The sequence below is a fragment of the Artibeus jamaicensis genome, unplaced genomic scaffold, assembly GCF_021234435.1.
Source record: "Artibeus jamaicensis isolate MK-2021 breed Jamaican fruit bat unplaced genomic scaffold, CSHL_Jam_final scaffold_2172, whole genome shotgun sequence".
In the NCBI taxonomy this organism is placed as follows: Eukaryota; Metazoa; Chordata; class Mammalia; order Chiroptera; family Phyllostomidae; genus Artibeus; species Artibeus jamaicensis.
Window position 1 is genome coordinate 3442846 of NW_026522031.1, and position 24022 is coordinate 3466867.

Below are 24022 nucleotides of genomic sequence, written 5' to 3' on the forward strand. Positions count from 1 at the left end.
AATGAAAGAATTTAATTTAGAGGGAAAGGGAAGGTGGGAAGAAGTAAAAGGAATAGCTCCCTGCCCTTTTGTGTGCAACACAAGCAATCAGTAACCAGTAGGTGTTATTTGTAGCAGATGCTCTAACTTAAGAATGAGGGCATCAGGCCAGGCAAAGGTATGAATCTTTGGTCTCCATGGAGACAAGATACAGCTAATAGCTATCTATGCAAACTTCCCCAGACTCTCATATTGGATATCTTCTTGCTGAGTCTAGTGTTCTTGCCAAGCCAATAGCTTCATTTCATACCTAGTTTTTGAATTCAACGCAACTTGCTGATGACTTAATGTCTAAACTCAGCCTTAATTTTTGAGTGTTTCTATTGATAGTACTCAAAGGATGTCTACCTCCTATAATCCCCATGTAAGGCTCACCTGGGCATATTAGCCAGCTAGTGTTGAAGATTGAGAATAAATGTCTGTGGGTATGGAGCTGGATTATAAAACCTTACCTGAGTCTTCTAGGAGTTGAAGATCCATGGTGTGAATTTAAGGCAAAATCCTTAGGGTGTATATAAGCCTACATCTGTGCAAGCAAGCTCAGGCACAAATTCTGAAGGATAAGTGTTAGGCCTAAAAGAGAGGGAAGAGGCAATAGTCAGAAGCATAACCAGAAAAAAAATAACTGGTCATGGTCGAAGTTAAAATCATTAGTTTTGGAATTTTTTTTCCATAAAAGTAGGACATTATGACCATTTACATGAGTGGAAATGTGGGCTTGAAGTTCACAGATAAGAAATTGCCACATTCCCATGTGGCCTAAGATGTCCTGTGATGCTCAAGGGCACACATAATGAGGACCACTGTTTATGTGATATGAGTATTTGTAGACATTCCTCACATAGAAGGCTAACCTAGTTGAGTTCCTGGCATTTCTTTTCTATGTAGATATCTGCTGGTTTCATATAAGGTGCCAATATTTCTGCTGCCATACAGGTGGACCAAGCCCCTTAGCCTCTCTGGAGAGGGTGTAAGGTTTTCAATAAAGTGGGTATGATGTTTTGGATTTTTTATCTAGCAACTATTCACTATTCTTCCTGTCCCACTAGGAACAAAACACTTCTGGTCCATCAAGTTTGGGCTTGGCCATGTGACTTACTTTGGCCAATGGAACATTACTAACCATGATGCAAATGGAAACTGAGTCTTAAAATTACTTGCATGATTTGGCTTGACTTTTGTACTCAGGTGATCCTTTATGGGAAACCATGACTTGCTTAGCCCCTGCTCCTTCAGCCTGAGTCCCTGAACAAACACATGCATATATCTATGTCCTAGATTCAAGTCTATCTACATGCAACCCGAAGCGCAGAGGATGTTCTTATATCAACTAGACAGCAGTCAACACATGGACCTTTGGACAGGAGAATGCCTACTTTTGGAACCATTAAATTTTATTATGGCAGTAGTTGACTAAGACAGTAGGCTTAGCAAGGCCTTATACAAACTCTTTTTTGAAGATGCATACACTGAATTGGTACCTGTGTGGACTGGAGTTTCCTGTGTTCAGCATGTTTCTCTGTGCCCCTCTGAGATTGGGAAGATTGGTATCATGGAAATATGCCAAGAAGAAAAAAAAACAGACAAGATCCTCCTTCTGAGATGCGTCAACATGTACACATTCAAATTTCACTCTTTGGGTATTACCTTGAAGTTTCTGCCATATTCAAGCACCAATCCAACTATTATCAAATAATGTCTGATGGACTTACTAATTTAATTAAGCAGCAATTCATATTCTTGTTCTACTCCTATATCTATAAAAGAAGTATACATGCTAATAAAAATATTAAAAGTAGTCCTTTTACTTGTTAATTAAATTTTCTTTAAAAACTATAATTTTTTTCAAAGGTGAGCCCCAACTCTTAATATAGCTTCCTTTGAAAAAGTAATTAGAATGGAACCAAACCTGCCCCAGTGATCTCTTTCTTCCTCCTCTTGTCAAACCCCCCAGCACTGCCTGGGACATCAAGGTTTATCCTCTTTTATCCAGTAAAACAACTATGGGATATTTACACAATAGAGTACTACCTAGCCATAAAAAAGAACAAAATTTTACCCTTTGTGACAGTATGGATGGACCTACAGAATATTGTGCTAATTGAAATAAGCCAGTCAGAGAAAGGCTAATACCACATGATTTCACTCATATGTGAAATCAAATGAACAAACTGACCTAACAAGGAAAATGGGGACAGACTCATAGATAAAGAGTAATATGACAGTGGGGGGTGGGCAGAGGTTAGAGGGTGGAGGGATTGAGCAAAAAAGAAAGAGGACTCATGGACATGGGAAACAGTGTGGTGATTGTGAGGGGAAAGGGTTGTATAAGGTGACTAAATGATAATGAAAAAATACAATAAAGATTTTTTAAAGGCTTATTCTGGGGTTTATAGGAAGGTCGCTTCTTAGCTGCTGTCGCTGAAATCAAGTGATCTTCAAAGTGAATTGCCAGCGGATATACACACCTGAAAGCACCACCAGAGGTAGATGAATGTCCCAACTTTGATTTTGATACCTTAACCACTACAGATGATAGCTGATTATACAGACAGACAACAAAGGCCACTATCTTCAAAGTGGGAAATTGATGGAGAGTTTGGAGAATAACAGCCCCAGTCATGGAGCAGTAGTCAGGCAGCAAGGGACAGTTAAAAGAATTTAGATCAAAGAAGATTTTGACTAGGAAGAGACTTCCAAAAGCAGAATTTTCACAACTGGGAGGCTCAATGGTTAAGACCTCCCAGCTCTGATCATTGTTGACTTTTATAACTTTGGACAAATTTATTGTTCTTTCATGTCTTCTCATCTGTAAAATGGGGAAGATAATAGCTCTTCGGATTACTGTAAAGACTGAGTTTGCTAAGATATTGGAGAATGGGACACAGATTTGGGCACAAGATGCACGTCTCTGCACATGCCCTGTCTGCATACTTTCCATACTCTGTGGATCTCACAGAGTGAGTTGGCCACGGACAGACTTGGAATGTATGTGCTGCAGGCCTTCCTGCCAGAAGAGAGGCTTCCCAGAAAGAAGACTATACAAACACCCTTGGGAGAAAAAATTAAGGCAAGACTAAGAACGATATGCCAAAGGAAGGATAATCCAATTTAAAGGACTTCAGTCAGATGTTCCTAGTGAGAATAACTCAGAAGAGCCCACAAGAGTGTCCCATATGAAAGAGACAACTTTGGACTCTGGTCCCATCCAGAGGGCTTCAATGCCAGATTAAAAGTAAGGCTTTTTCCAACCTTACTGCTCCCTCTTCTCAAGCATCCATCTGGAAGGAATCAAAACTGAAGCTCTCAGTTAGAAAGGAGATAGGTAGAGAAAGAGAGGAGATTCTGACCACGACCTGCATTTCCTACTGCAATCATCAAAAGACATTTTGAAAGAGACCATGACCCAGAGTTTTGGTGGCAGAATTACCTTTTTATTACCTAAAAACAAGGAGGGGACTGCTTATTATCTAAAGTATGTGGAGAAAGCCCCAGGACTTGCCCAAGATCTCACTCAGAAGTGGTAAACAAGCTGATAGAACTGGTTTTGCAGGAGTAGTGGTTCGAAAGACTGAAGACAATTCTGCTTGCACCTGGCTGAGTCTCACTCCTTTATTTCACAGTCACATTCACTGCATGACCAAGGACAAAGAACTTCCTTGTTTCATCAAGTGGAAAATGAAAGACTCATACTTAGGCATTATTTCAACTCAATCTGTCTTATTCATAAAAATGTCATAAAACATTTACCACTGGGTGGTCCTAAGGAATGTTTGGTAGGTCTTCTGTGTTGTATAAAGGATTAATGAACAACCATTTTCCCATTTAGAGCAATAGAATACCAAACAATGAGGCAAGTGTTGTGGCCTTCCTTCATGAAGCTTTAACACACACACACACACACACACACACACACACACGGAATATGATTGACTTGTTTGGAAATATACTCATTATTTATTGATCCATAATAAACAACCTGAAAGTTGGGGGCTTTAAAAAATAATTTTTGGGCTTTTCATTCCACAGCTTAGCAAATTAAGTGCACCTGGAGTGTCAGCTGTGCTCATTGATGTGTTTGGTTTCAAATGGCAGGCCAGTTCAGGGTCACCCAGTCCAGAATGGTCTCATCTTTTGGTGGTTGGCTAGAACTCTTGGCCAGGGTGCCTGAGACCTCCTTCAGGGGAGTGCCTGCTGAAGCCAGTGCAGGCTTGTTCCCTGGGCAACTGCATTTCAAAAGAGCAAGAGTGGAAGCTGCAAGGCTTGGAGACCTGGGTTGGAAATGTGTACAATATCACTTCTGCATATTCTGTTGGTCAATACAAGTCTCAAGGCCAGCCCAGGTTCAAAGGATAGAAAAATAAACTCCACTATTTGAGGAGAGATACTCTAAAGAATTTTCATGTCTGTTTAATATGCTACAGGATGAAGGAATGCCTTCCCTGCAAGGCAACAGGTCATAAAGAAATCACTGAACTAGGAATCAGAAACCCTGGCTTTCAATCCTACACTTCTCATAAATGAGTTGTGCAATTTTTACTCATTTTTCACATATGTAAAATCTCATACTCAAAGTCTATGATTCTAGGTTTCTGACTTAGTCTCTCTTTCTTTTATGGGGGCCTTACAAATTTCTATAAGTTTAAGGCCAGATTACAAGCATCAGCTTCTTCAGGAAAACCGTAGACCACAGAAGGAACACCCTAAGCCCTGACCCCCACTCCTGAAGGTTCTAGCCTCAGAGATGTGAGACGTGTCATGCAGTAGCTATTTGTAATCTTTCTCCGGAGATATTTGGTTCTTTTCCCACTGCCTCTCCATTTACTCTGTCCCTCCTCCAGTCTGCTTCCTGGAAGGCATATGCTTCATGGGTGATAAAAATGAGGTTTGGCCTCAAGGGATGGCAGACTGGTGAGCTGGAAGGAATCTATTGTGTGTGTGGCTGTGGACTTGATAGAGCTCAGTGGCCCTACTATTTCTGAACTACCTCTCTATGGACATTTTCTGAGAGAAAATTACTGTTTTCTTTAGGCGATGGTAGCTTGTTCTATCTCTCAGAATTGATTCTAGTCTTACTAATGAACAGACATCATTACCTAAGACAAATGAGATTAATATCCACCCACCCAAGGCTGTTAGATATAGATGACCATGTTGTGAACTGTACAGCTCTAAGGGTTGTACAGCCAGTGACATGGACTAGTATAGGAATGAATTTCTATAGGTTGTGCCATGAGGCATACCTGCAGTTAAGAACCGGCGTGATGTGAAAACAGGAAGAAGCTCTCATACTGCTATGTTTTTCCTCTAATGCTTGCTGGGTCACCTGGAGACCTGGATACCATTGTTCAAACTGTTTAACTTGGCAGTATTTTTATGAGTCTTTAACAGTTAGAGTCATCCCAGGAGAACAGAAATCACTCTAAGCATTTCAAACAGAGGATATTTAATACATGTAACTGGGTACACAGATGATAGAATTAAGAAGCCATATGGGTGGGGGACAATGAGACAACCCCCATATCATCAACATTAGAAAACAATTACAGCCCTTAATCCTATAGGAACAAAGAGGAAGAGGCCTTTACTGGAGCTGGGGCCACCCAGCAGAAGATGGAATCATACTGGACATGCTCAGCAAGCTGGAACTGTGGGAGGAAGAGCCACCCAGTGGGAACTGTAGCCATCAGGGAGATACAGCTTCTACTGGAGGTGCCCTCCTAGGCATAGGGAGAGAAGGGGAAACAAACTGAGCCCTGGCTGGGTAGCTCAGTTGGTTACCTCATATTAGTGTCATCCTAATATATCAAGGTTGTGGGTTCAATGCCAAGTCAGGGCATATACAAGAATAAACCAATGAATGCATAAATAAGTAGAACAACAAGTCTCTCTCTCTCTCATTATGGGGGAGGGAGTATAGGGATTAGTAAGTAGAGCACAGAGGAATTTGAGGATAGTGAAACTATACTGTATGATGTTATAATGACAGATAAATACCATTATACACTTGTGCAAACCCATAGAATATATAGCAAGAGTGAATCCTAATGTAAGCTATGACTTAGGGTGATGTTGATGTGTCATTGTAGGCTCATTTATTGTAACAAGTGTACCACCCTGGTAGGGGATGTTGACAATGGAGGAGGCTATATGTACATGTGTAGGGTTAGGGAGTATATGAGAAATCTCTGTACTGTCTCCTTAATTTTTCTGTGAACCTAAAACTGCTCTAAAAAAAATTAAGTCTTTAAAAAAACAGTATGGCGCTGGCATAGAGACAACCATAAAGATCAACAGAACAGAATAGAGAGCCCAGAAATACACATGCACATACAGAGTCAACTGATCACAGACCAGAGAGCCAAGAATATGCAATGTGGAAAGAATAGTCTCTTCAACAAATGGTGCTCAAAAATTAAATATCCACACATGAAAGAACAAAACTGAACCTTTATCTTAAACCACACACAAAATCAACTCAAAATAGATTTTTTAAAAATGTAGGACCTGAAGCTGTGAAACTTCCAGAAGAAAATGTAGGAGAAAAGCTTCCTGACATTGGTATTGGCAATAATTTCTTGGATGTTTTACCAAAAGCACAGGCAACTGTGCAAAAATAAACAACTGGGACTACGTCAAACTAAAATGCTTCTGCCGAGCAAGAGAAACAATCGTCAAAGTGAAAAGAAAACCTATAAGGTGGGAGAGAATATTTGTAAACAATGGATTAGATAAGGGGTTAATATCCAAAATATATATGAGAACTCATACATCTGGACACCAAAAATCAATAAATTAGTAAATAAATAAATAGAACAAATAATCTGATTAAAAAATGGGCAGAAGAGCTGAATAGACATTTTTCCAAAGACATACAAGAGGACCACAGGTACATGAAAGAAGGCCCTGCATCAGTAATCCTCAGGGGAAAGCAAATCAAAACCACAATGAAATATCACCACCTCCATGTTGGAAGGGCTACTATCAAAAAGATGAAGGATGAATTCTGGTGAGGGTGTGGAGAAAAGGGGACCCTCATGCACTGTTATTGGGCATGTAAATGGGTATAGCCACTATGGGAAACAGTACAATGGCCCTCAAAAAATTAAAAATAGAAGAACTCCATGATCCAGCAATCCCACTTCTGGGTGTATATCCAAAGGACATGAAATCAGGATCTTGAAGAGGTATCTGCACTGCTATGTTCATTGTCATTGTTCATAGTAAATGGGAAGATATGGAAACAATGGGTGAATGGATAAAGAAAATGTGATATACATACACGCACACACATGTATTTATATATCCATAAAAATGAATATATTATAAGTGAAATAAGCCATACAGAAAAATACAAATATTGCCCGGGCTGGTGTAGCTCAGTGGATTAAGCGCGGTCCTGCGAACCAGAGGATGTCGATTCAATTCCCCCTTGTGGCACGTGCCTGGGTTGCAGGCCAGTTCCCAGCAGGGGACCCACGGGAGGCAACCATACTTTCCCTTCCCCTCTAAAGATAAATACATAAAATCTTTTTTAATAAAGAAAAATACATATATTGTCATATCATTTCTCCAAAGAGAATACAAAGATGAGAAATCCATTTGACTCTACATTCTCATAAACCTATCCCAGTCATCTTCACTTCTTTTTTAAAAAAATATTTTATTTATATATCTTTAGAGGGGAAGGGAAGGAGAGAAGGACAGAAGGAGAGAAATATCAGTGTATGGTTTCCTCTCGTGGGTCCCCTGCTGGGAACTGGCCTGCAACCCAGGCATGTGCCCTGACTGGGAATCAAACCACGATCCTTTGGTTCGCAGGCCCGTGCTCAATCCACTGAGCTACACCAGCCAGGGCTGTCTTCACTTCTTAAAGGAACAAAATAAGAGTTCCAGATCTACCACATGACACAAGAACATGTGTATTTTTGCCTCTATCCCTGCTCTAGATCATGTGTGGCTGCTGTGGTAAAGAAGTCCCCAGGACAATTCTCTTTTGGGGACCTGGAGCCTCTGCAGCAAATCTGATTTTGATGATGGAATTCTCTTACTTGGCTTTCCGGATTGTCCTGTACGTTTTCTAAAGCCTGTGGTCTGTAAATATAGAACTGGCAGATGTAACTTGAATTTAGTACCGCAGTTGGGGTTTTGGTGCCAAGGCTATGTTTGAAATGTAAGAGTGTGGCTAATGGGTTTGTACTTTCTATATTTAAGAGACTGCTGGGTTACTTGAGCTTGGAATGCCTAACACCCCTGATGAGGGTCAGTACCACAGCTCATGGCTCTCCCACAAAGAAATGACCCAGGGGCTGGCTGGCGGTGGATGTCCGGAGCTACAGGACATGCACCCTGTCCAGGCTCCTACCCCCAGCCTTACTGAAACCCACTTAAAGGTGCTATTCCTCCCCTCAGGAAACACGAGCACAGCCAGTTTCCTTGTGGGCTCACAGGCTGTCGAGACAACCCCCAGCTTCATTCCCAACACTTCCATACAGAGAGTCTCGAATCCTTCCTTTGATTTTAGTTTTTCCCCTGTAACTAGAGGTGGATTAGAGCTAACACACTTTGTTCATACTTTGAGACTCACTTTGAGAAGTAAAGAATCCATTCTAGTTCCACCCCAGAGCTAGAAATATCCTCCAAGCAACGTGAACTTCAACCCCCATTCACACATTTATGGTGGGCAGGTAGCATCTTTCTAGCAAGGATTCCTCGGCATGGCCATTGTCAGCTGTGTGAATAGCTCAGATCCCCAGCCTGTGTTGAAACGACTGTGCCCATTGTTCCTGCCTGGGACCATGACATATGGGGACCTCCCATGGCCTCAGACAATTCGAGACCTTTTCCAGACCTCCACTCCACCTCCTTGCCAAGGTATTTTAGGGAGTAGGGGTGAATAAGGGTGGGACAGGGCAAGAACATAGGCAGTGTTCTGGCAGCCCGAGGGAGAAACAGGCAGACCATAAACATTCACACAAATAACTACTGTGATCTTAGGTAGTGATCTCCGCTGTGAGGAGAGACAAGCAGGAAAAGGGAGGAGAGAGAGGTGGAGGTAATGAAGGACGGCTTTTGACAATGAGACCTGGCATTTGGACCTGGCACATGTGATGTGAGGGAGGAATTGGAACTTTTCTTTCTGTGGGGTAGAGAGTCACCGGACAGTGTTTGAGGGGTCACCCAGGCTCCTGGGGAGGGGGTGTTAAATAGAAGCAGGAAAGCTGGTTAGGAGGCCATGGGAATCATGGTGAAATCCAGGCAAGAGAAGATGAAGATATGGATTAAAGTCATAGCAACTGAAGAGGCAAGAAGCAGCTGAAACGGAGATAGAGTCAAAGATAGTCCCTGTAGGACTAGCCAACATGTTCCATGTGAGATGAGGGGAGAGAGAGACATGTAACAAGCCAATGTCTGGGTTTGATACTTAAGCTAGACTGACTGTGGTAGCCTTTCCTTTAGGAAAGGAAATTGAGGAGTAAGCTGTGAGTGGGCACACAGCAAGTGCTCTGCCCAGGCGTTTAAAGGATGCTGATCAGACAGGGAAATAGAGATGTTGAGCAGGAAATAAAACAGAAACATCTAGAGCTCAAAGGAAAGGTCAAGAGTAGAGATAACAAATTGGGAGTGCAAATGTAAGTATTGATAGGTTATCTTTAAAGGCAGGGGACCCAGGATATCACGCAGGGATGAATCTTAGAGATCAGGGCCCTCCCACATTTGATGTCTAGAAAGAGAAGAGTCCAGCAAAGCAAATTGATGTGGGGAATGTTAGGAGTTTTGTGTGTGTGTGTGTGTGTGTGTGTGTGTGTTGATAATTTTAACTGGTAGATATCATAGCTATCCAAGAGATACAGTGAGAGATGTATGGGTGTTCATACAGACATGTTTATACACTATTATTATATGTCTTTTAAATTATATTTATCCAAGATTTATCCATTTTCTTCAAAAAATAGCTTTTAATTTTATATGATTTACACCACTTATTTTCCATGTTATTAACTTATGCTTTTATATTTTGCTCTAGATTAGTACTTTGTCCCATTCTAGAATTTTACAGTGTAATAATTTTTCATTAATATCTCTTTGTTAAATTTCTTACTACAGACCTTTAACTTCAGTGAGTACATTGTCTTCTCAACACTGTTGGGTCACATCCTAACACTCAGATATGCATGCAGAGCTGCAATTATTATTACCTTAAAATACATCTTTATTAAATTCTTAATTTCTTCCCTAAGTCAATTTTTACTCATAAAAATATATGTTTCATATCTCCCAAAATGAAGGAATTTAAAAATATTTTTATTATTAATTTCTCCTTCAAATCTATTGGGGTTAGAGAAGGTGTAGGGAAGGATACCTGCTATTAGGAAGTTTTCTCATCAAATTTCACACTAGAGCATTAAAATCCCCTAAATAATGGGATTGTCCACGTCTTCAATTTTTTGTTTGGAGTTGATGTGTGTCCCCGACTTCCCCCTTCCCTGAGAATTGCCAGTCTTGTTGACATAATCCTCACTGACAAGAATGACACAACAGGTCTCAGTGCTGTGAGCACGAGCAGTTTGCGTTGAGAGCTGTTGCTCCTTGAAGCTTATCTGTGGTGGCTGAGTGAGCCTCCTGGGCCATTGCTTTGCAACCGTGACCTTTCCACTGACAGACGCCACAGACCTTCTGTGTCCATTTCCAGGTGGACATTTCCTTTCTGTGTTCATTCCTTCTGCCAGGGCTGGATCCCAGCTTCAGCTCCACCATCACTCTAGCCTGGAAAGCTTGATTCTGCTCCCTGAGCCCTTGGCACTGATGAATGAATGAGCCAGCCACAGTAATGCAGCCCCAGTTACCACCCGATGCTAAGGCTTCCTGTGTTTGAGTCCATATTTGAGATCTTCTCAAAGAGCTAAGTTCCACCAAAAACAAATCAACATCTGCCCCTGGGATCTACCCACCTTGGGAAGCCACTATGTTGGGAAGTCTAATTCTGACATCCTTCTCCAGACGCCACCTCTGAAACGTTAAGGTTCTATCTAGTGCACTTGCTCCCTGCACTTGCCAAGGTAGCTGACACTCTGATACTGTGAAGCTCTCATGACACATGCATTATTTTGTCACTCTCTCTGAGTTAGCAGAGGACTAGATGCCAAGACCGGATCAATGTTGCAACTGTTTATTACTGAAATGCCTGGGATAGAATATAGGGAGGGAGCTGAAGAAGGCTGGGAGAGTCCTAGAGCACAATGCAAGTCTGACCTGGAGGGAGAGTGGAAAGTGGGTGGAAGCCTTTTAGAGCACATAGTCAAGGAGGCTTGGGAAATCATCAGGGAGTCCATCAGCTGAAGCTTCAGTCAGAAGAATCCCTTGTCCCCAGGAATGGGTGTGCCTTAGGTCCCATGGGAGCAGCCTGTGGGTGGCACAGCCTCCCACGGTGATGGATTTCACAGTCCAGCAGCTGGAGCTCTCTGCGGTCAGTCCGTGAACTTGGAGGTCTGCAAGCAGAGTTCTGATGGCTGCAATACTTGGTTCCATTGTAAACGTATTTCATGAATATGTATTAACACTATGTTTGATTGAATGTAAGATTGTTCAAATATCCTTTTCCATTGTGCTTTTTCATTGTCTTTTGTAGTGACCATTATGGTTAATAATTCATGCATTGACATCTATTGTAGTGAATATCATTTATACTTTCTCTATAATTTAGTAATAGTGTCTTAGTTTACCTTCTATTTTTAAACTTAATAAATTGGCTATGCTTTTAAATATAGAACAAGATTTTTCTTGAGAGCTGTTTTATTTTTTGAGAAATAGTTATGGCTCAAATCCACTCTACTGAATTGTTTTCCTCCTATATTTGTTATCTAGTTTTGTTTTAACCATTCTGCCTTTTTATGTATAGACTACACCCATGTGTACTATTTCATAAAACAGGTTGAAAATAGCTTTATTTAACTCAATTCCACAAGATTAACTAAAACATTCTTGTCTCTATATTAAAAACCAAAACCAGAAACTTTGGACTCTTTTCTCTGATGTGAAGTTTTGCCCTAACTGTGCCGTGTCTAAATGTGTGTTTGATTTCTTTTCTTTTCTGATCTCATATAGGGGTTCGAGTCAGCATTACATTGACTGTGACAAGCACCTAACAGAGTTTTCAGTGAAATCTTTTCAATGTAATGTTGCTACATAGTGAGCTGCTAAAAATAAATTTCAAATGTCCTTGACAGATGCAATACATGGCCAGAGTATCTGTCTCGGGCCTTTGAACCTGTAAAAAAGAAAAAAATCTTTCTACTTTTTTTTTTCTAAATGATTGGTCATTCAACCAGAAAAATTATCTCTGGGGGAACAGTTTTCTTTAAGAAATTAAAAATACGGCCCTATTCCAGGATTTTATGACTTAGGTTCTAAAAGTTGTTATCCTCATCTGTAAGCTTGTGACTATTATCAGCTCCTGGTAGATCCAGGTATCAGTATGATGCTGTCATTGCAATGAAGGTGGATGCAAATAAATGTGTTAGCTTGCTCACCCCCCCCTTTTTTTTTTTCTGTTGTTAGCCAGCCTTTCTGGTTGTGAAGGACAGAGACCCAACCTGAACTTAGGCCACAGGGAGAATTGCTTCCCCATACAAGGGCAAGACGGGAAGTAGCTGTGCTGTTTTGCTCTCCAAGCCTCATCATGGCTTCTTTCTAACAATGGCACCATCATCTCCTCCAACCTGGCTTCCTCCGTGTTGGGGGCAGCAGTTGCAGGGATGCACGCTCCTTAGGTCCCACCATCAAGAAGAAATGACTCTGTTTCTCCTCCAAGTCCGGTTTGAAAATGCCAAGAAGAGCTGTGATTGGTCCTGCTTTGGTCAGGTGGCTATACAACATCGATTACAAAGGTTCTGGGAGGCGGCATTCATAGACCTGCACAGAATGGGTGTGTGCCTTCCGGTCTGTTGTCTGTGGTCGGGAGCCGTAGGCTTGGAAAGCAGCCTGTGTATTATTTAAGCCAAACGTTTGCAAAGTGGAAAGAAGTATTTCCCAAGAGAAAGGGGCACTGTCCTGGAGAAAGGAGGGACGAGTTTTAGGCAGGCAAAATAATCTGTCTCTCTTCATGATAGGAAGTTCTACTGATAGGAAATCCCTTACTCAGGAACCCCATTTAAACCCCAGATTATTACACATCATTCTCTAGCTGTATCTCCAGGTTCACTACTTCATCTATATCCAGTTACGGGTTGGGTTTGATTTCCTAATCTGTCCTATCAATTGGGTTAACAACAATATCCTTCTTTCTAAACATTTAACAAATAATTTTTTAAAAATCAAATAATATTGCTGTGTATAAAGTAAAATGTGAACATTTTCTAGCCTGTTATTCATTCCCTTCCCCCACCTCCAGATTCCTTACCAACTCGTAACAGTATGGCCTGTATCTTTTAAACATTTCTTTAAAATATTTTTTTCAATTACATTTGACTTAGAATATTATTTTAGCTTCAGATTTATGATGTTCATTTTCATAACCTTTTCCCCATGCATATCTTAACATACAAGTACCAACATACATGTACATGCACACAAATTTTTTTAACAAAATGTATAATGCTTTACATGATGTTCTGCAACTTGGCTTTTTAAAATCACTTGAAAGTACTCAATTATACATCAGTATATATAGTATTCCCTCCACCTATTTCATAACTACACAGTCTCCCAGTGTATAGATATATCAATTTGTTTGATCAGTGCCTTTCTAATAGGCATATAAATTGCTTCTAGTAGTTTCATTGTTTCAAAGCAAAAGGTATGTCTGTTCCCAACAGGAGTAAACTTGTCCTTGTGTCCGTACAGCTGCACGTGGCGTAAGGATGTCTGAAGAGCAATTTCTAGAAATGGGCAGCTGGGCCAAAGGGTAGGGCAGCAGTATTCTTAATGACTCTATTATAGTTAATCATTATGTTACAGTCTCTTTTGTTCTAATCCCTTAGATTAATTAGTGACTGGTGCAATTCCTCTCATTTCTTTACTAGTAGATACTTCTCATTCTTTACATTTTGATCATGATTTTTTCAGAGTCATTCCATCACAGAGAAGTCAAAAATTTCTACTGGGCTCCTGTGTAATATGGCAAAGATTAATTGTGCTAGAATGTTTTTTGCACCTCATGCTTTCGTATCTGCTGCTGATTTAACATACTGATCTTTTCATTTCTTGAGTCTTTATGTGGAAATTTTACTGTGTTTGTCAGAAAAAGGAATGTCTGACTCATTTTTCCACTGCTTTTAATGTCTCCAATTAAGCTTTTTAAAAAAATATACTGTAAAACACCACCTATCTGAAATATATTATTCTATTCTCCAGAGAGCCTAAGTTTTATATTTTTTATCATCAAATGCTTTTATATTTTATTTACAGATTAGGAATGAAGGCCAGCCTCAACAGATTCTACTGCACATCCCTGAAGGTGATGTGGGTCCCTTAGACCCATCATAGGACATCGCAGTCATTCAAACACTATGTCTAAGGTTGGCTCCTCCACTAAAAAGCCCTATGATGTTGCCTGAAGCCTTTGCATGGGGGTTGTTTTCACCCCCACCTGCCTCTCCGATCATGAGCTCACTCACTGCCCGGGGCTTTCAGTAGGCCCTGCCCCTGCCTATCTACTTACTGTGAGTAAATCATTTTATCAAGCTTGATATGATTATCTCCAATAAATAAATAAAATAAAATAGATTAGAGGGAGTCTAACAGACTTCCTGTGAGTGAAATACCTAAGCTTTATTTCATCCACAGACATTGGGATGTCTATTTTGCCATGTCCTGATCTTGGCCAGATTCTAGAAAGGTGGAGGGAAGGGGTTCTGTAGTTAAATTTTGGATGGATAAGACCTTACTCTCTATGTTAATTAGTGTACCTAGAGAATTAGGGTTATAGAGCATGTCCAATAGAGAATATTTTTAAAGTGCCAGAATATCAAAAGTACACAGAGCCATACTCAGAATTAGTGTCAAAATACAATATATTCACATGGTCCAAAATTCAAAAAATGCTTTGAAACATCCTTCTTTTTTCCAAAGACTCCAGATTATTCTGCAATATGGGTGTGACATTGTTCACTCGACTGTTTGCCCCTCTGATAAATATCTAAGTAGTTTTCAGTCGGCTGCTTTTCCAGCCAATGACGACACATTTAACGATCAAACACACATCATTTCCCAGAGTCAGATGATCTGAATGACTTTCTCGGGAGAAGACTGACTAAGCCAAAGCGTAGAACCGTCTGTAACTGAACGACGTCATGGAATTACACATTCTGCAGGTCATTTCACTTTATACTACCTATTTTCCAACAGTTGGTTATGTAATTCTTTAGACTTGCCAATTTAGTAAGTGGAAATGGTGTCCCAAGATTGTTTTCATTTGCCTTGATGTCTGTATACCTGAAGATTAGGGTCTTTTTGTAGGTTCTTATGTTTTGCCCATTTTTTTCCCCTACTGGGTTGTTTACTTTTTCTTACTGATTTGTAGGAGTTCTTTCTACATTGGGAAAATCAACCCACAGTGACATGACTTACACACATGTCCCTCAGTTTGTCATCTGTCTCTTCACTTTGTTTTGGGTGGTATCCATACCAATTTTGGAAAATTCACACTAAAGTCAGATGTATTGATCTTTTCTGACTTCTATGTTTATGTCAGACTTAGAAAGATCTTATTCATTCCTATATACATGCCTTTATTTTTTATGTTAACTTTATTGTTTATTTTTATATGTAAATGTTTCACCCATCTGAAATGTATCTTGGGGTAATATAGGCAGTAATGGATTTAACTTAATTTTTTTCTCCTAGATTGTTGCTAAGTTACCTCACCATTCATGAAATAATCCTCTTCTTTATTTTACAACTGATAATACTCAGCATTTGAATTATAGCTCTATAATCTGTCTCATGGGTATAGTTCCTCTTCATCACTCCTTTTTGGGAATTGTTTTGACTATTTTTTTTTGCTTGCTTACATTTGTACATAAAAATTTTAATCAGTTTGTCTAGCTAAAAAACTGTTGCTATAACATATGTATAATTTTAAATGAATAAGTTTAGGGGAGAATGGATATCTTGCATTGTTGAGTTCACCTGTCTGTTTGGTTCACAGCCTTTTTGTGGGTGTCTCAGGAGCCTTTTGAAGCTTTCTTAACGTGAATCTTGAACTTAAGTCTCTTCCTAGTAATGTTTTACTTCTGTGTTGTTGCTTTTGTAAACGGAATCTTTTTCCCTCCATTATGCCTTCTCATTGGATTCTTTGTATATGTAAAGGCTTCCAATTTCTGAATAAAGATTTTGTACCCAGCCATATTACTTAGTTAACTTACTGTTTTAAAGTATGTTTTCTTGAGTTTTCCAGATAAGCAACCAAATGATTTGACATTCAAGTTAATGTTGTCTCTTCCTCCTTTCTAGCATTTTACACCTGCACTTTTTTTCTCTTGCTTAATTGCATTGGCTAATGTGCCAGAAGTGTTCATTAATTTACTCAGACTTAATTTATGCAGGGGAAGTATAGACATTTCGATGAAGGTCTGTCATTTTGTGGCACACAATCTGTTATCCATCCCTTTCCTGGGTGCATGTGCAGCTTCAAACCCCTGGGAGGGGGACCTGAGAAAGACAGGAGTCTGGAAAAGCCCTGAATATACTCTAGGCACAGAGGCAAAAATCCTTTCCTAACCACACTTTGCCTCTAGAGGGAACAAAAGCTGATACTAATGTCTGTGCTGACCTCTTCTGGCAAATCTGAAATCAGCCAAAAGATGGCAGATTTGTTTTGTTTTGTTTTGTTTCTTCCCCAAGAAGTGCTTGGGTTTTCCTTGGCTTCCTGCCTGAAAAGATTTTTCAATATCCTGAAAGTTATTTTTACACTCCACACTTTTCTTTCACCTCTGCCTCTTTTATTTTCCCTTCTCTCCTTTATAACTTCCAAATCTGTATCCCTCCCCTCCCTCAGAGTTTTGGCTATTTCCACATCCTTGTATCCACAGCTATCATCCTGACTGACATTATTTCTGAGTTCCATCCAAGCTCACACTTTCCCTGCAACAGGGCTATCAGGCAGGTGAAGAAATGCCTGCTTTTGCTAGAGCAGTTTCGATGGGCTATGGGCAGGGTGCAGAAATGAATAGAAAGTACGAGAGTGGTAACCGTGGGTGGAAACTTCTATTTCAGGAAACTTGGCAAGGAAGAAAAGATAAAGTTGGATGGTGACTTAATGGTTAAGCAAGAACTGGGAAAGTATCCTCATTCAGTCCTTCATCAATTGCTTGGTGTGCGCAGCACACATGCAAATCGTCCTATCTCTGGTGGCAGGGAGGGTAACTCATGGGCAGCTGTGCACTGAAATCCACCCTTGTCTTCTTGGGGCCATGCCTCCCACGGGCTGCTCCAAGCTGATGCTGTGGGTGGCAGGACACAAAGGCAGGTCTGTTCCCCAGACATTCCAGGCAGCTCAGTGGCGACTTGGGCTCAAGAACGACTCCATGGCCTGGTTGAACTTTGTTAGGTCTGAGCTGCAGAAGACCCTTTTCACCACAGGCATTTCCCCTAAAACATTTTCTGGACTGGTTGCTAGGCGTCCACCTCTTGGAGGACCTGCAGCAGAATAGCCTTGGGCATGTTTGAAGGGTAAGAGCAGGGGTAGAAGAAGAAGAGCACTTGATTTCCCATCTCTTTTGCAGATTCCTTTCTAGACTGCCTAGTTTTTGGCCTTCTGCCAGCTACATGTTCTGCTGGCTTGTCACCGCTCTCCTCTCAACAGCACCATTCTCCTGGTAAGATCCTTGATCTCCCCCTGACTCTGAGCTTCCTGACTAGCTTTCAGCTGAAGTACATCAGAGATGAAATCGGCGGATGCTAACACAGACAGCTGTCACATCCTCCTGCAGCTTTGTTCCTATCCTGAAAAAGTTGCTCCTTGGCTCATTGCCTATTTAATGGCATATTGAAGTGGACATTTTTATTGTCATAGAATTTCAAAGATCAAAGCTTGGGAAATAGGTGTTAAGGACCACAAGTTCTAAAGGAATGAGTCTGCAAGACTTATTAAAATTAAAGTGATAGTCCGCTGACCTTCATTTCACCACTATGCAGGCTATAAAGTCCAAACTACAGTTACCAGAGAAAAGACATTCACAGGGGCAGAGTTCTGTAGCGCCCCCTCCACCTTTCCCCCATGTTCTAGCAGGTAAAGGCACCTCCAAGACAAAACCCCCAGAGAGACCAGAGATGCAGTTGTCTGTTACTTATCCCACTTCCACGTGGGTTGCAAAATGCCAGGAGCCCACCCTGGTGTCACTAGAAGAACAGCTTGGTGACAGAATTCTAAGAAGAAATAAACACCTGTTTTCAGAATTAGAGAGAGCAGGGACAGCTCTTGCCTCATCAAAGATGGGGCTGAGCCCCAGTTGGTGTGGCTCAGTGGACTGAGAGCTGGACTTCAAACCAAAGAGTCACTGGTTCGATTCCCAGTCAGGACACATGCCCGGGCCACGGGCCAGGTCCTCAGCAGGGGGCACAGGAGAGGCAACAATGCATTGATGTTTCTCTCCCTCTTGTTCTCCCTCCCTTCCCTTCTCTCTAAAAACAAATAAATAAAACTTTTAAAAAAAACATGGGGATGAGAGCAAGACTGCACTCCTATCATGGATAGAACAAAATGTGCCAAGTGGATACCGTAGAAGATATGAGCCATCTCAAAGTTTCCCAGTCCAAGAAGGTTCACCTCGTTGGGTGAAGAGATTCTGGCCCTTAAAGAGGTGGTAAGTTGAATGAATAAGCAGTGCAAGGTTTGGAGGATGCTTGCTAAGCAATGTGACCTGCACATGTCCTTTTCGGACATCTAAAAGAACCACAAATGTGCCCAATCAGAAAGATACCACTTGGAGCCCGACCCCACAAAAGGCATCAGTCAGCAGCTCAGGAAAGGGTAAATAGTTTCAGACAATAAAAAGACAGCCCCTTTCCCCCTAATCCCGTCTTCCCTTTCGTGGCACCGGAAGTCTCAAGACAGAGATGGAGGATTGGAGTAGACCAACAAGGAGGAGTAAAAGAGCAAACCATTCCTTCTCTCTACCTGCAGGCTCCAAGTTGCAGGCCACACATGACCAAGAGAGAAGAAATTAACTCTTGAAGTGAGACACAACATTTGAGGAAGTTCGAATGCACTCTGGAATGCAGAGGTTAACACCTGGTAACAGGTCTTCATGAATAATACGACACTTTCTTCATAAGCAAAGTGACAGGGTCTGCTCTAAATGTCACAGAGAGGAAGGGAAGGGGAGATCTGATGAAGCATATTGGGAGCAAAAGTGGATGGAAAATAAAGCCATTTCCTATTTCTGCCTCTACTAAATTCAGCTCATTGAATAAATTGGTTATATACACTTTGAAAGGTTTTTACGTTAGAAAGCATGGATTAAAAGGCTCAGTACCTGGGCCTTCTCCAATGCTGTGGATAATCACATTGCATAACGCCCACAGGCCACTGTACTCTCTGCAATCACTCTCAGGGGGCCCACGCAGGGCGTAGGCGAAGCCCCTCTTCTGTTAACCTCAAGAGGCATGCCTCATGATTTGTTTTTGGTCCCGCATCACCAACCGTACTCATTCGGATCTGGCCAACACTGTGTAGGTTCAGGAATAGGAAAAGCATGCTGTTCTACTCCACCATCACCTATAATTTTAAATATTAGCTAGCTACAATAAATTAATGGTTGCTTGACAACCAAAGAGCTGGGATTTTTGAAAGGAAGCCCTCCATTACTGTTCAAACCAGAACAGCAAGATCTGGTGAATTCTTTTTGATGGGACCAAACCCTGGGGCTGACCGAGGGAAAAACAAGGGAGTATGCATTTTCCAGCTTAGTTAATTTTAGGAGAGGAGAGAGGAAGCGAATTGCATCTCATCTCCTGGTTTGTGTTAGAGCTCCCCAATTTGAGAACAAGTACTAATTAGCTGAAAGGAGAGCTCAGCTGTGACTTAGCTAAAAATGGGATCTCTTGCAAAATCAAGTGTGGTGGATCTGATTCACTTTGCATGTAAAACCCGGACTCATCCTGACAAAACAACATGTGGGAAAAGAGTTTCAGAGCATTTTGAAAACTTTGAGGCATCTGGTTAGAGAAATGACCAGCTAGCTTGCCCACAATATATCCAGAAATAAAATCCACGCTGGCATTTTTGGCTCTGACTCCTTTGATGAGAATGTCTCTAGCCAACATTAACTTCATTGGCTAAGGGTTGAACGAACCACAAAAAAGATCTGGGAATAAGAACATTTTTAATAAAAGAAAGGGAAGGAAAACAGACTGTGGATGATTTGAAAGCCTCTGGGAGGGGTCTGGAAACACATATCAGCTTTAGAGAAAATTTAAGTAATCCTCTTAAAGCCTTACATTAGTAGTCATTCAAACTATTTAGGAGACTGAATGGTAAATTAACATATAGTTCATTTTGAAAATTTGCTATGGTTAACTTCTGATTGAATGCAAATTGTACTGGAGCAAGTAAGGTAGTTTTGATTTTGATGTTTAAATTTATTAACCTCTTGTGACTTTCTGCATTAGTCAAAAAATTTTTTTCTTATCATGCTGGAGTCTCTACCATTTCAATGTGTACATTTTTTTAGCCCTTCTCATGAATAATATAGAAGATGCTGGTGAGAGAGGGGTGTCTCGAGGAGGAAAGAGACAGCTGGGATAGGAGGCAAACTGCTTTTCAGTTGTACTTTTTGTTTTCATTTCCACTTGCTCCTACACTTTTGGACTTCCTGAACTTTTGATCACATGCACCACGAAAATGAAAATTTACATACATGGGGTTCAAAGAAAAGCAATATGCCGTAGTGGAAAGACAAGGTCTGGAAGGAGAGACCTGAATTTAAATCTTGGCCCTTGAATACACAGGAGGGAGTGGGCAAGTTTTCCCCTATCTCTGTATCTCCTTTCTCCTCATCCTGACTGTGAGTCAGAATACTTGGCGCTCCTGGCTGTGGGAAGAGGAGGCAGTCAACCCCCTCCTCCCCCCCGCCGACAGTCCTGCTCTGTGGCACAGAAGTCACACACTGTGGTTAAGTGATGAACAGTATTTAATATATTCAGTAAAAGCAGTTTAATGTATTATACCCATAGTCCCCACAGGAACACAAAAACGTGGTTATAACAAAGCCAGTTAAACGTGTATCTGAGAAGCTGGTTTTCCCAGACATAAGAGTCTGGGTGTTTAGCGTTCTAACTATATCATCGAACTTTGCCCCCACTTCCTCAGCTCTTCTGGAGGGAATCAATAGAGTATTGAATACCCTTCAGTTCTTCTAATTTCTTAAGGCCATAGTTCAACACGGCTTTTAACAGGCTGTTCAATTGTGTGTTTCTGCTGGTGGACATCAACTCTGTCACTACCCTCAGGTACTGAGTCTCTGTTCACAGCTGTGCCTCAAACAATTTTTGAAAATGCAATTTTTGCTTCAGAATTGTCTACTGTTTTCAAAAAAATTGTCTCCCCGATTTTCTAATGTTTTTTACCCCCTGCCCCACTCCTGAAAATGAGCAGGTGCTCTGGCTCTGTCTTTTCCTTGTGGCATCCTTCCTGGAACATGCTTTGTGTTTGCCGTTTGTTACCCCAGGAGGACGCAGGCATCACCGCTGCATATTCAGAGCCGCCACTAGGTGGCGTTGTACACACACTTCTGAGAAGGTACACACGAGCTGGGGAACTCACATCTCTGAACATTTATTCTGGTTCTTGCTTTGGAAGGATAGGCAGTAACAATGACTGTTTGTTAACATTAATCATCTCTTAAAAATGAGATAAACGTAATGAAGATGGCTACCGTCAAGCAGGAACTACCTCAAGCAAAAGGTTTCTCGTCTCACTTCTGGTCATGAGAATAGACAGTAGTCGGATTTCAGGTAAGCCATCCCCTTACGTGCCCCGCACCCCCGCCCCTTCACCGCATGTATAAGGCAGACAGCGCCTTTTTGCACAGAGTAATGGATGACGAGGCGTGTCTTATTGGTCTGCAGGTTATACACAGTCTGGGCTAATACGATCCAGGGCAAGCCAGCTTGGGAGACGCACCGTGCAGTGTACCAACCTCATTCCGTGGCAGAACTCCCTTAAAATGGTAACAAATTACAAAAATCTCCTAACTGACACTAGAAGTTATAAAAGGAATCATTTGAGTTGAGAAAACGCCTACACTGCAAGATCAACAAGGTTTTTCAATGGATGGCCATTCCCTGATCAGAACATCAACCACTTAACATTTAAGCACAGGTAGGTGCCTGCTCACTCAGGGGTAGCATGACCCCTGTTGGTGCGCCCACGGATTTCTGAGTACCTTGAAATAGTTGGGAAGCACCAGGGTGGTGCTTTGGCATCAGATAAGACTCAACTTCAAATATAACTTCTGTCTCTTTCTATCTGTGTTTCTTTTTTTTTTTCCAAATATTTTATTTATTTATTTTTCGAGAGAGGGGAAGGGAAGGAGAAAGAGTGGGAGAGAAATATCAATGTATGGTTGCCTCTCATGGGTCTCCTGCTGGGAACTGGCCTGCAACCCAGGCATGTGCCCTGACTGGGAAGCGAACCGCGATACTCTGGTTCGCAGGCCCGCGCTCAATCCACTGAGCTATGCCAGCCAGGGCTATCTGTGTTTCTTAATGGCGACAATAACCTTTTGACCATGAGTCTTCCCTGATTTCCACTGGTTCTTTAAGTAACCTAATCAATTTACAGTGTTTGTTACCATCAACTTGCCTATTAAGTATGTATCTTCTCTTCTTGCACTATTTGCTCCGCAGTTGATCTTCTGCCTTGTAATTCCGCAGACTCAAGTTTAACTTGTAGCAAGGACACTGACTAACCATGGGAATTTGGACAATGATTTACGTAACAGCAAAGTGTAAATAATCTCAGACAGCCGTTCCATCTTTGACATTTATTGAGGATCTGATGTGCACCTGCTCCTTTAAGACTGTGCTTTTGATTTTCCGCAGTTTCCTTGGAGACTGACCCTAGAATATTCATAGAGATTGGATGTCTGGCCTAGGGTCACAACTCAGAGCTGGCAGAGCAAACTGGAGCCTCAGTTTGGTTCTAAATTCCACGTTTTTCCACTAATCATCTTCCAAAGGCAAGACAATACAGGAAGAAGAATTGGGCTGCTGGAAAAGCTACTCTTCTGTACTTACAGCTTCTTTCTCCAGAGTAGTTTTCTGCTCAAATCTTGGAGTGTTCTGGGAGACTTCATAAAGGGAGCTCATCTATGAGAGAGAAGTAAGATAATCTGGCAGAAGCCACTTATGTCTAGAATCCAAACTCCTCTGGGAAAAGTTCCTGCTTAGAAGATAGTTTTGTGAAGGCTGTCATGGCTGAACACTGGTGCATCTTCTATGAAATATCTACCTAACATGACCAGGAATACACACCAAGAGATTAACCTTGAAAGAAGCCAGGCCCCAGCTGAAAATGAGCTGAAGAACCCAGGGGATTCTCCACTCTCTGCCTGCTGATGCTTACTTTCCTTTCAAACATGACATCCAACCAGATGGGTTCTGAGCATTCCTTGATTTCACCCCCTGCTGGCAGAGTCAGAGGTTCCCCTCTGTGCTGCCAGCTACCCCATGTGTGACTCTGTGGGGGACCCTGTTACCAGGTGCTGCTCACTGACCCACCCCCCCTTTCCCTTCGGCACCAGGAGCTGTCTGATGGGAGGACGTGGCTTTCAGCTCTGAGAGCTCAATGCCCAGCATGGGGCCTGGTGCAGAACAAGTGTTTGTTTGTGCTATGTGTGAAACAGGGAGAGAGAGAGGGAGAAGGGCATCTGAAGGGCTAGAAGAAGAGGGTGAAGGAGAACAAAGAAAGAGGGAAAACGGAGAGGAAAAGAGTTGAAAATACCTAGGTCCAGTGGAACCGCTCTCACAGGGATCTGGGCCA